Below are 13,781 nucleotides of genomic sequence, written 5' to 3' on the forward strand. Positions count from 1 at the left end.
TGGGAAAGATGGAGGGCACAAGGAGAAGGGGACGGCAGAGGACGAGATGGTGGGACAGTGTTCTCGAAGCTACCAGCATGAGGGAGGCAGTGGAAGACAGGGGGGCCTGGCGTGCTCTGGCCCAGGGGGTCACGAAGAGACGGACACCACTAAACGACTAAACAACAACAATTCCTATCTTGCCTTTTCTCCAAAGAGCTCAGGGTGGTTGCACACTTCTTCCCATCTCAATTTTTATCCTCACATCAACCCTTTGAGGTAGGATTGGCTGAGAGAGGCAGTGCCTGGCCCCCAAAGTAACCCAGTGAACTTCATGGCTGAGAGGTGATTTGAACTCAAACCCACTGAGATCATTATGGATGAATCAAAGTGACTCGGATCTGTAGAGATGTTCTCTTTATGTGCCAGTATAGTAAAACACTGGTTCTTTTCTGTGGCATTCTGGGAAACTTTTCCTAGCTACTTCTGAACCTTAAAATCTTTCTCTGCTTCTCTCTCTCATACACACTGTGTCTGTGTAAAGATGTGCCAGGCACACACACAAATTCCATTCTTTGCATTCCACTCTTTTTTCACTCAGGTCACATTAAGTTTACAATGATCTGTTTTCCTTCAGTGTATAATTAATTAGTTGTTCTGTTTTCCTTCAGTGTATAATTAATTGTTTGTTTTTATATTCTGATCATAACATTAGTAATTGATTTAGACATAATATAATCAATCATAAATCTAGGTGGATTAAAAGCTTAGATACTTGTCTAAGGTCCATTAGCAAAAGACCCTTTGAAGAATTGGAGATTAATGGATTTTGGGTAACCCCTCCTTATACCTATGTTAACCAATAAGGAACTAGCCTCTTTGTTTGTATTTTAACCAATCAGCCACTAACATATGAGTGGCCATGCTTTTGTAAGATTCAATAAAAAGAGAGACACAGATGAGTTTCAGGCACGCACGCACTCTCTCTCAAGAGGCAGCCTTGGAGCTCAGCTGGGGATCTCAAAAACACCATCCACTTGTTTGCCTTGATTCGAACGCAACTCAACATCTGGTGACCCCGACGTGATTTCGACGAAGTAAGGTACCAGGTCCCTTGCAGAGCTAGGAAAACCTCATACTTACCCGACTGGAAAAAAGTCTTAGCGCGCTATTTCATAAGTATGGGAGGGAATCTGACGAAAGGTCAGAAAGCTCACGCAAATGAATTATTTAAATTAGTCAAGCAAAAGGGGGATGGTGTTCAAATTTCCTTAAAAGAAATTGAACAAATGTTAATGGAAATAACATTCCAATGTCCATTTTACGCAGACAAAGGGTCTCTGGACATAGAGACCTGGCAAAAAATTGGAAAAACGCTTTTTTCTGAGCCAAGGGCTCCGATCGATTGCTTGCTTACTTGGCAAAAATGTGCAAATGCTATTGGTAAATTAGGATTGTCGTCTTCCTTACTCTCTACACCCCTTGCTTCATCACCTAATCCTCCCCCGTACCCACAAATCTTGCCTCCATTGACTTCACCCCCCTCCTTTCCCCCTCATCTCGAAGCAGCTCCGTGTCAGATTACTACAATCCCCCTCTCTCCCCCTTCTCTGCCTGCCACTCCTCTGCCGGTGCCTGCGAGCTCTGCAGAAGCTGCATCTCAGCCTGCTGTTCTTTCCTCTCTCCCCCCTTTGCATTCTGTTGTTCCAAATGTTTCTGGGGTTGTCCGTGCAGGAATTTCTGAAGCCAGGCAGGAAGGTCTTTTATCTTTAGAGGACCAGTCTGCATGGTCTGGGGAAATGCCGTCACTTTTCCCTTTCACTTATCAGCCTATCCCAGGGACAGCACAGCAACAGGTATTTCATGATAAGCTTCCATATTCCATAATGAAGGAATTCAGGAAGGCTATCTCTGACTCAGGTCTTAAATCTTCATATGTTACTGGAATGCTGGAATGTATTTCAACTTCTTATGTAATGTGTCCTAATGATTGGAAAGATCTTATGCATATGATTTTATCCCCTGCACAATATGTGGTTTTTGAAAGTGAATTTAAACATAGTGCGATAGCTCTGGCTGATCCAATGCATACAGCAAGTCAAATTTTTGGATCTGCCCCATTCGATAGCTTGGCTGCACAAGCATTATTGTCAGCTTCGCATTTCAGCCGCACTGCGACCTGTGTCCAGCGCGCCATTCGTAAAGTCCCTGTCTCAGGGCAGCCTCTGAACTCCTTTGTAAATGTTAAGCAGCAACACTCAGAGCCTTACCATCAATTTATTGATAGATTAAAAGAATCAATCTCTAGACAGATAGATAATGAAACAGCTCAGAATGAGTTGATGAAAAAATTAGCCTTTGAGAATGCTAATACTGATTCTAAGAAGGTGTTACAATCTGTCATAAGTCGTTCAAAATATAGTCTTGCAGATATGATACAATCATGTACAGAAATAGGGAGTCAATCTCATGCTATGTCTTTACTTGCCACTGCAATCCAAACTAATAGCAGGCCAACAGGTAATTGTTTCAATTGCAAGCGCCCTGGGCATTTTGCTAAGCAGTGCAGGGCGCCTGGCGGAGGTGCGAATAAAAATACTACTGCAAATACTACTACCAGACCTTCAAAAAAATGTCCAAAGTGTGGAAAAGGGTATCATTGGGCAAATCAATGTAGGTCTCAGGGAAACTCCTTAGGGGCCCAACTCTCAGGCCCGGAAAATTAGAGAGTTCCCCACCCTTAGTTTCTGCTGTTGCAAAAGTTTCTAAAATTGTGCCTTTTGAATTTGCTATTGATTTGATCAATCAAGAGGCCAAAGGCACTGCTTTACCTGGTGAAATTGTGATCATGCCTAGTCAAATGGCAGGTCCACTCCCTTCTACAGTCACAGGTTTAATTTTGCCTAAATTTTCTGCGGCAAAACAAGGAATCCAGGTTATTCCAGGTGTTTTACATCATGATTATGTGGGCACCATTATGATACAATTTTGGAGCCATATGCCAATGCAGTTAACTAAGGGTGAGTCTTTGGCACAATTGGTAATGCTTCCTTCTCCACCTAATGTCGTATCAGCTATTGATAATAATTTGTGCGAGCTCTCTTCTTCTATTTCCTCACAGCTTTTGGCTGTGACACAGAGAATTGGACGACAAAAACTTCTTCGTAAGTATAAAATCAATGGAAAAATTATAGAAGGCTTGATTGACACAGGTGCTGACGTTTCTGTCATTTCCAGTAAGTGTTGGGACCCCACATGGCCCTTAGAATCTGCTCCTACAGTGTGGGGTGTGGGTGGTAACCAGACTTCTTGTAAAAGCGCACAGTGGCTACCTGTCTCTCTGCCAGACAGCTCTGAAATTATTGCACATATTCAGCCCTGTGTGCTAAACATCCACCTCAATTTGTGGGGAAGAGATTTATTGCAACAATTAAATGCTACCATCCAATTAAATGAGTAAGCTTGCTCTTCCCCTCAGCTGGAAATCTACTAACCCTGTATGGATAGAGCAATGGCCTCTTACTGGGGAACGATTAATTGCCTTAAAACAATTGGTCAATCAGCAATTACTGGCTGACCATATTGAACCTTCAGTTAGTCCTTATAATACTCCAGTTTTTGTTATTAAAAAGAAATCAGGAAAATGGAGATTATTGCATGATTTAAGGCACATAAATAAAATCCTTGAACCCATGGGGCCTTTGCAATGTGGTCTTCCCAATCCAAATGTGATTCCACATTCTTATCAATTGGCTATAATAGATTTGCAAGATTGTTTCTTCTCTATCCCCCTGCAGGAGAAAGATCGTAGATATTTTGCTTTTACTGTACCAGTAATTAATAATTGTCAACCAACTGAGAGATATCAGTGGAAAGTTCTCCCTCAAGGAATGTTAAACTCCCCTACCATGTGTCAATATTATGTTAATCAAGCCCTTAAGCCTTTCCGTCTTCAGTATCCACACCTGCTGATTTACCATTACACGGATGACGTTCTGATTTGTGCTCCGTGCCTCCCCCCTCATTGGAAACAGGATTTAACAACCTGTTTGTCATTGTATGGTTTAAAAATTGCTCCAGAGAAAGTCCAGGAAACTTCTCCCTTTCAATATTTGGGACACAAAATGATGGCTAGCTACTCTATTCCTATAATCCCTGAACTACATGTTCCTAAAACAATGAAATATGTTCAGTTGCAACAATTGCTGGGTAATATTAACTGGATAAGGCCTTATTTTAAAATCCCTCTTGAAGTTTTGCGACCGCTTTTTTCAGCCTTAAAAGGCCATCAATTTCCTGGTGAGCAAATCACCTTGACACCTGCTCAACAGAAAACAGTTGCCCATCTGAAGGAACTCATGAAAATTCACTGGGTTGATCGAGCAATTCCTAATGTTTTGCCCGATGTAGTCATAATGACAGATGCTATCCAACCTTTTGCAGCCATTATCCAGATAGGACCATCTAAAGTTCACATAATTGAATGGATGTATTTACATCATACACCAAAGAATACAGTAACTCCCTTGGTGGATCTCCTTGCTCAGCTTATCTGCAAAGGGCGCCGTCGTTGCAAAACGCTTTTTGGCACTGATTGTAATCAAATTATTCTGCCTATGCCTTTAGACCAATGGGAAACTGCTCTCTCCAATAGCATGGATTTGCAGTGTGCATTGGCTAACTTTGTAGGTCAAATAGATTACCATGTCCCTGCAGACACTCGCTTGCAGATGAGCAAACAATTTTCCCTGTCATTCTTTTCTATTCTGTCTCCTACCCCTTTGGATGCCCTGACTGTCTTCACTGACGGATCTCCCACTAGGGGAGTCGTTGCTTGGCAACAGAACAACGAATGGCAAAGTTTGTACACTTTGCCTCAAAAATCTGCTCAGCGTGCTGAGTTAGCAGCTGCTGTAAAAGCGCTGCATCATTTTTCTTCACAACCTATTAACTTAATAGTTGATAGTTTGTATGTATCAAATGTCATAACCCGCATACAGGGCAGTTATGTAAGTCCTTTATTGGATGACAACTTGTTGAGTCTTTTCCTGTCCTTGCAATTGCTTCTTTCTCGCCGTTCTCATCCACTTTTTGTAGTGCACATTCGCTCCCACCAGCCTTTTCCAGGTTTTATTTCTGATGGAAATGCAAAAGCAGATTCTTTGCTTAAGATTCTGCCTGTTTCTCCTATAGAAAGTCATGCCTTTCATCATCAGAATGCTAAAGCCCTTAGCCGCCAATTTCAAATTCCGTTGGAAGCGGCACGTGCAATCATTCAGCAATGTCCTCAATGCTCTAATCAGATTGGCCATCCCAGCCCTGGTGTTAATCCCCGTGGACTTCAAGTCAATCAAATATGGCAAATGGATGTAACTCATTTTGCCCCTTTTTCACCCTGGAAGTATCTGCATGTCTGCATTGACACATACTCAGGTTTCCTTTGGGTCACCCCTCAAAGGGGTGAGCAGGTTAAGCATGTTTGCAATCATCTCGTTCGTACCATGTCAGTCATGGGCAAGCCTCATTCTCTAAAAACTGACAATGCCCCAGCATATTGTGCAAAAGGCTTTGCTCAGTTTTGTGAAACATGGGATATTCATCATTTGTTTGGAATCCCTTACAATTCTCAAGGTCAAGCGATAATTGAACGTGCGCATCGCACCCTTAAATCTGCGCTGAACAGGCAGGAAATGAAGGCCGGAATTCCAACCTCTCTTTCAGAAAAAGAAGGTTGGCTGGCTAGTGTTCTCTTTACTCTCAACCATTTGAATATTTCTATACAGGATCATCAATCCTATACTCGCCTTCAGAAGCATTTTCAGCAGAAGGAAGTTCTTCCAGCTCCACTGGTCCGCTATAAAATGCTACCCTCCAATATATGGAGTGAACCAGTAAAATTAATTACATGGGGTAAGGGTTATGCTGCAGTTTCTACTCCACAGGGTACTTGCTGGGTTCCCGCTCGCTGCGTCCGACTATACCATGGCATGGCAACAGACACTTCAGGATCCACTGCCTCAGTTCCGACGCCAACTCCAGATCACCCAAGATGCGACGTCCAGCCCCCCCAGGACTCGCAAGCGGGGAACTCCTAATGGCCCAGTGACGTGGGGTCAAATAAAATCGCTTTCTCTTCAGGCTGAACAGTTTAGAAGTGAACAGCAGCTTGAAGCAAGCCCTGCTAATTTTCTCTTGTGCATTATATCGTGCCTTAATATTAATTCCATGATAGTGCTCATTCTCAGTGTTTTGTTTTTGCCTCTTTCTGCTTCTGCTCCTCCCAACAGTGCTTCCACACTACCAAATGTGTGGGAAACTTTTGCAAAAACCCTCAATGTTTCTTCTTTTTGCTTAACTCAACAGGAGTCTATAGGAGAAATCCTCGGCGCCTGCCTTATTCCTGTCTGCCATGACCCTATTGACATACAAAAAGATACTTGGTTTTTTTCATCCTTGCCCCAAAATAATTCTCTCCGCAACCTTGGGTACTCTGGCTATTTTGTCTGGGGAACTCAAGTGCGTAAACGACCACCTTTGGCTATTGATTTAACAACACCATATGTGGCATCTTATAATGTTACTTGTGCTCGCATGGTGAATTGCACAAAATCCAACTGTGTGAAAATGGGCAAGGATAATTTTAATTGCTCTGATTATGTGAATATCCCTTATGTGTATAAATACACAGAACTACCGGCAGGTTGGTTTTGGTCATGTCCTGGCTACACGTTTAATTATATTCCTGCAAACATTAGCCACGGTACACCTTGCTGTTTAAGCTGCTTGTCTATCATATTGCCTGAAAAGCATCATCTATTTCACAATCGATATAGTCGCAATATTGAATTGTCTGATGATTGTGATGACCTTGTCTCTCTTCCCAGTAGGACTGAATATATCTCTTTAGCTGTTTCTCTCTTAGGTGTTCCAGGATTGGCTGTACGTAATAGCAGAAATATTAACTCTCTAGCTTGTTCTGCAGCAAAAGCCCTGAATTTTACTTCTCAAGCACTTCACCTTCTCAACACAGAGCAAGCTGAACTTCACAATGGTTTATTCAAAAACAGAGCTGCTATCGACTACCTTCTTATGCTTCATCATTATGGCTGTGAGCAAGTCGCAGATATGTGCTGTTTTAACATCACTGACAATTCCAACGCCGTTCAACGTCAAATTTCTCATTTGCAAAATCTTACCCATCATATTAAACAGGACATTGGGTTCTCTGGTTTCTGGGATTCTATTTTTCAGTGGTTCACTGGCTGGTTGCCTAATTTAACTTGGCTTCGTAGTCTTTTTTATTATGCCATAATAATTGTATGTATATTAATTTTGTTCTTTTGCTTCCTCCAATGCATTCCTAGCCTTACAAATCTTTTTTCTCGCCTTTTCTCTCCACCTCAGCCACCTAGTGCTCTCCTCGCTGACTATTATTCGAAATGGCAACGCCAATAATAAACAAAAAGGGGAAATGTGGGTAGAATTATTTTGGGATTTACTGGCAAACCAAAAATCCTGAAAGTACTCATGCCCCATCCACCCTCGCAGTATTATTTTGGGATTCGATGGCAAACCACTGATCCCAAAGCACTGCTGCTTTATTTTGCTTCATTCAACAAGTTGCCTTATTTCGCAAATAAGAAAAAAAAGGAGGAGATGTAGAGATGTTCTCTTTATGTGCCAGTATAGTAAAACACTGGTTCTTTTCTGTGGCATTCTGGGAAACTTTTCCTAGCTACTTCTGAACCTTAAAATCTTTCTCTGCTTCTCTCTCTCATACACACTGTGTCTGTGTAAAGATGTGCCAGGCACACACACAAATTCCATTCTTTGCATTCCACTCTTTTTTCACTCAGGTCACATTAAGTTTACAATGATCTGTTTTCCTTCAGTGTATAATTAATTAGTTGTTCTGTTTTCCTTCAGTGTATAATTAATTGTTTGTTTTTATATTCTGATCATAACATTAGTAATTGATTTAGACATAATATAATCAATCATAAATCTAGGTGGATTAAAAGCTTAGATACTTGTCTAAGGTCCATTAGCAAAAGACCCTTTGAAGAATTGGAGATTAATGGATTTTGGGTAACCCCTCCTTATACCTATGTTAACCAATAAGGAACTAGCCTCTTTGTTTGTATTTTAACCAATCAGCCACTAACATATGAGTGGCCATGCTTTTGTAAGATTCAATAAAAAGAGAGACACAGATGAGTTTCAGGCACGCACGCACTCTCTCTCAAGAGGCAGCCTTGGAGCTCAGCTGGGGATCTCAAAAACACCATCCACTTGTTTGCCTTGATTCGAACGCAACTCAACACGGATCCACTGATTTAAACTGGTCTACTATTAGGATGAGTAAAGTTGGGTACAACTTACAAAAAATTGGTCTAATTTGAAATATTCAAAATAGGTTTTTTTAATGAATAAATAAATGTATAAATAAACATACACACTTACATTCCTTATCACATCCCCATCAAGAGCTGCAAACCCCTTTGCAAAACAATTATGTAGTATATCTAAGCAAGCGCTGTTCCAACTTAGCTATAATTCGGGATCTGCCCATAACATTTGTTAGGCAAGTTGCTTGGCCCATGGCCCCAATGGTTGATGTTCCACATAGATGGATGCCTGGATAATTTTTTCCATAAGGCTTTTAAATGGAAGAGGCCTTTGGATCCTGGAACAGGGTACCCTTTACACCCACCACCACATCTCAGCTAAGGAGAATAATGTGTAAAATAATGTGAGACAGGAGAGAGTCTGAAAGGATCTTGAGGTGTCCCTCACTGGGGATCTGCTTTGAGGTAGTGGAGCCGATGGCTGGGAGTGTAGCTTCCGTCCACCTATGCTCTACTTGCATATTTGCAGATAAACCAACTGTTTCAAAATTCCACATGCCTCCTGCACTGCTCTCTCTTCCAAAAGGTAGCCAGCCTGGCCTTGGAACTTGTCACGAAGTGCAATCGTGCATTGACACCTGTTGGCCAACATCATCAAGAGAGTCAACTGATGTGCAATAAATTCATTAGCAGTCATTCAGCATTGCATGCACACTTGTTAACAGTAATTGGGAGGTGGGGATAAGATGGAAGACCTAACCTTTCTCAACCTGTGGGTCCCCAGATGTTGTTGAACTACAACTCCCATCACCCCTAGCTAGCAAGGCCAGAGCCCTGGGATGATGGAAGTTGTAGTCCAACAACATCTGGGGACCCACAGAGTGAGAACCACTGATGGACGTGGGGGGGCCTCCCTGTGGTGAAGGCAGCTCTTGTAGGGCTAGCAAGATTTCTTGGGGTACCAATGAAACATAGGAGAGGCCTTATCCTGAGTCAGACCTTTGCTCCATCTAGCTCAGTATTGTCTACACCAAGCTTCCTCAACCTCGACCCTCCAGATGTTTTGAGACTACAGTTTCCATCATCCCAGACCACTGGTCCCGCTAGCATGGGAGTTGTAAGCCAAAAACACCTGGAGGGCCGAGGTTGAGGAAGCCTGGTCTACACTAGCTAGCTCTCCGGGGATCAAGCAGGGGTCTCCCCCACGGCTACCTGGAGACGCCAGCGATTTCAGGTGCCCTTCCACTGAGCTGCAGCTCTTTCATATCAACACCTGCTGTAGCGTGAGCCTGCTTATTGAGAAGTAGTAATAATAATTATAATAATTTTTTATTTGTACCCCGCCCATCTGGCTGGATTTCCCCAGCCATTCTGTGCAGCTTCCACAAAGATTAAAAAATGCATTAAAATGTCACACATTAAAAACTTCCCTGAACAGGGCTGCCTTTACATGTCTTCTAAATGTCAGGTAGTTGTTTATCTCTTTGACATCTGGTAGGAGGGCGTTCCACAGGGCAGGTGCCATTACCGAGAAGGCCCTCTGCCTGGTTCCCTGTAGCTTTACTTCTCGCAATGAGGGAACCACCAGAAGGCCCTCGGAGCTGGACCTCAGTGTCCGGGCAGAACGATGGAGGTGGAGACGCTCCTTCAGATATACTGGGCTGAGCTTGTTTAGGGCTTTAAAGGTCAACACCAACACTTTGAATTGTGCTTGGAAACGTACTGGGAGCCAATGTAGATCTTTCAAGACGGTGTTATACGGTCTCGGTGCCTGCCCCCAGTCACCAGTCTAGCTGCCGCATTCTGGATTATTTGCAGTTTCCGGGTCACCTTCAAAGGTAGCCCCACGTAGAGCGCATTGCAGTAGTCCAAGTGGGAGATAACCAGAGCATGCACCACTCTGGCAAGACAGTTTGCGGGAAGGGAGGGTCTCATCCTGCGTACCAGATGGAGCTGATAAACAGCTGCCCAGGATACAGAATTGACCTGCGCCTCCATGGATAGCTGTGAGTCCAAAATGGGGCACAGTTGCCCCATTCAGGACCAGGGAGTCCTCCACACCTTCCCGCCTCCTGTCCCCCCAAAACAGTACAGTGGTACCTCGGGTTACATATGCTTCAGGTTACAGACGCTTCAGGTTACAGACTCCGCTAACCCAGAAATATTACCTCGGGTTAAGAACTTTGCTGCAGGATGAGAACAGAAATTGTGCTCTGGCGGCGTGGCAGCAGCAGGAGGCCCCATTAGCTAAAGTGGTGCTTCAGGTTAAGAACAGTTTCAGGTTAAGAATGGACCTCCGGAACGAATTAAGTACTTAACCCGAGGTACCACTGTACTTATGTCTCGTTAGGATTCAACCTCATTCAGTCTCATTCAGTTCAATGGGACTAAAGGCACAAGCTTATGTTTACTCAGAAGTAAGTCCTATTGGGTTCTGTGGGGCTTACTCCCAGGTAAGTGGGATTAAGACTGCAGACTTACTCCCAAGTATGTGTGCATAGGCGAACAGTAGCCTTAAAGGCACAGGAGCCTTGCCCCAGAGGAGTGGGGGCCCTGCTGCCATAACGAAACCCATGAAGAAATAGTTCAGTTTCCTCTCCCCAGCTCCAGAGAGGAAGCTGAGTGCGTTGCAAAGAAGGAAAGGAAGGACAACTAACTGTGTCTTAATTTTCTGCATGAATGCAAACTCAAAAAAATCCTTTGTCATCACATAGTTGGGGGGGGAGGAAATGAGAATGGCTGGGATCTGGTGTTGTGGGTGGGGAAGTCCACAAGCAGATAAAACAGGCAAGTTTTCAAGAAGCTGAGTGCATCTGAACTTTTGAGGAATGGTGGTCGTTGCTCAAGAGTCAATTTGCAGAAAGAGGCTTGCAACCTGGATGAGGCAAATTAGACCATGACCTGAAGAAAGAGACAATGCACGTACTTATGTACACCAAGAGAATCTTTAATAACAATTATATACACACAAAAATAACTGGAGAGGTGGGGGAAGCAGGTGAATGCGGGTGTCCATCTCAACGTCATGTCCTTAAAGGGGAATTATGCCAATTAAGATCAAACACAACTAACTGCCTTGCCGTGGCGAAGGGGCTTGAATAACTCAGAGAAGCTATGAGCTCTGCCATGCAGGGCCACCCAAGATGGACAGGTCATAGTGGAGAGTTTTGACCAAACGAGATCCACCTGGAGCAGGAACCGGCAAGCTACTCCAGTAACCCTGCCTAGAAAACTCCATGGACAAAGAGGAGAAGGGGACGACAGAGGACGAGATGGTGGGACAGTGTTCTTGAAGCTACCAGCATGAGTTTGACCAAACTGTGGGAGGCAGTGGAAGACAGGATCGCCTGGCGTGCTCTGGTCCAGGGGGTCACGAAGAGGTGGACACGACTAAACGATTAAACAACAAGTTGCCTATCCCTGTCTTCTTGCATTAAGACATGATTTCGATGCACATACACAAGGTAGCGGTAACCAGGATTATTTGAGGGTCACATAATAGCCAGTGTGGTGTAGTGGTGAAGAGCGGTGGACTCATAATCTGGTGAATGGGGTTCGCTTCCCTGCTCCTCCACATGCAGCTGCTGGGTGACCTTGGGCCAGTCACACTTCTCTGAAGTCTCTCAGCCCCACTCACCTTATGGGAGAGGAAGGGAAAGGAGATTGTTGGCCGCTTTGAGACTCCTTAGGGTAGTGACAAAGCGGGATATCAAATCCAAACTCTTCTTCTTCCAAAGAAGCCTGACTGCACATGTTTACTCAGAAATACATCACTGAGTATGTTAGTTCTGGTATTCACAAGTGTAGGAGACACCTGCAAGTGCCTTTTCCATCCTGCGGTTCCCTGGAACTGGTAGTGGCAACCTGGACCAGCTGTGATGGTTTAGGGTGGATGACTGGTCACCGCCTGGCTTGATGCAACATACCCTCCAACATTTCTCTGATGAAAATAGAGACGCCCTAAATAAAAGAAGGAGGAGGAGGAGGAGGAAAGGCCATATCTCTGTTGTTGATGTTGTTGTTTGTATATCCTGCCCATCTTGCTGGTTTGCAACTGTCCCTACAACCCTGGCATCATCAGTGTCTAGGTTAAGGTTACCAGATGTCCCTGTTCCCCGGGGACAGTCCCCGGATTTACAAATCAGTTCCCATACAAAATCCATTGAAGTTGAAAAGTGTCCCCGGATTCATTGAAAAAAATCTGGTAACCTTAGTCTAGGTGCTATTCCCACAACGGGATGATATTAGTATTAGTATTATTATTATTATCATCATCATCATCATCTTACTGTTTATACCCCGAGTATCTGATTGGGATTCCCCAGCCAGTCTGGGCTGCTTCCAACATATATAAAAATATCACAAAACATTTAAAAAATCCTCCCTCTGCAGGGCTGCCTTTGGGGGGCTTGGGGGTCGGGTGACTCCATCCCCTCCAACATTCCTCCGGTGCAAACAGGGACGACCTAAGGAAAAGCAGGACATTCATTATCATTATCATTATTGAAATATACTCAGAGTCGCAAAGTGATTTCATGCTCTTTATTCAGCTCATAGTGGTGAGGAGGAATGAATGAATGTCCCCTCAAGGTATCTGCTTTATATACATTATTTACACAATGGGCTGCACATGATTGGCTAATTCCGGAATTCTACTGTAAGCCAATCAGGCTGTGGATTCACTTCTATCTGGAGCATGATTGGGTGGTTCCTGCCAACCAATCATACTGCTGCATTGTTCTAGGACCAATCAGACTGCTGCCTTTTGGATCCTATTGTTCTAGGACCAATCAGACTGCTGCATTCTGGATCCTATTGTTCTAGGACCAATCAGACTGCTGCATTCTGGATCCTATTGTTCTAGGACCAATCAGACTGCTGCATTCTGGATCCTATTGTTCTAGGACCAATCAGACTGCTGCATTCTGGATCCTATTGTTCTAGGAGCAATCAGACTGCTGCATTCTGGATCCTATTGTTCTAGGACCAATCAGACTGCTGCATTCTGGATCCTATTGTTCTAGGACCAATCAGACTGCTGCATTCTGGATCCTATTGTTCTAGGACCAATCAGACTGCTGCATTTGGATCCTATTCAACTCAGTACATAACAATTATCATCATTATCATTATTATTACTATTATTATTACTATTATTATTATTATTCCGGGATGCAATCAGGAACAGGGACTGTCCCTTGGAGGCTCCGCTGCTGCAACGGCCCCACATCCATCCCGAGGGACCCCCGCCCGCCCGGCCGCCTTCTCCCTCCCCACCTTGCCCGCAAAGAACTACCAGTCCCGAGAGGCTTTGCGCGGCGAAGCTCCTCTCCCCGCCCCCCGGGGAGATGGACGGGGCGGGCGTCCAATGGGACCTCCGAGCGCCGGCCGTCGCGCCAATGGGAGCGGCGGGAGGCGGGGATTCCTGCTGCCAGCTGGGCACCGGGTGGCAGA

Source organism: Podarcis filfolensis (genome assembly GCF_964270895.1).
Source record: "Podarcis filfolensis genome assembly, chromosome: 7".
NCBI classification, from domain to species: domain Eukaryota; kingdom Metazoa; phylum Chordata; class Lepidosauria; order Squamata; family Lacertidae; genus Podarcis; species Podarcis filfolensis.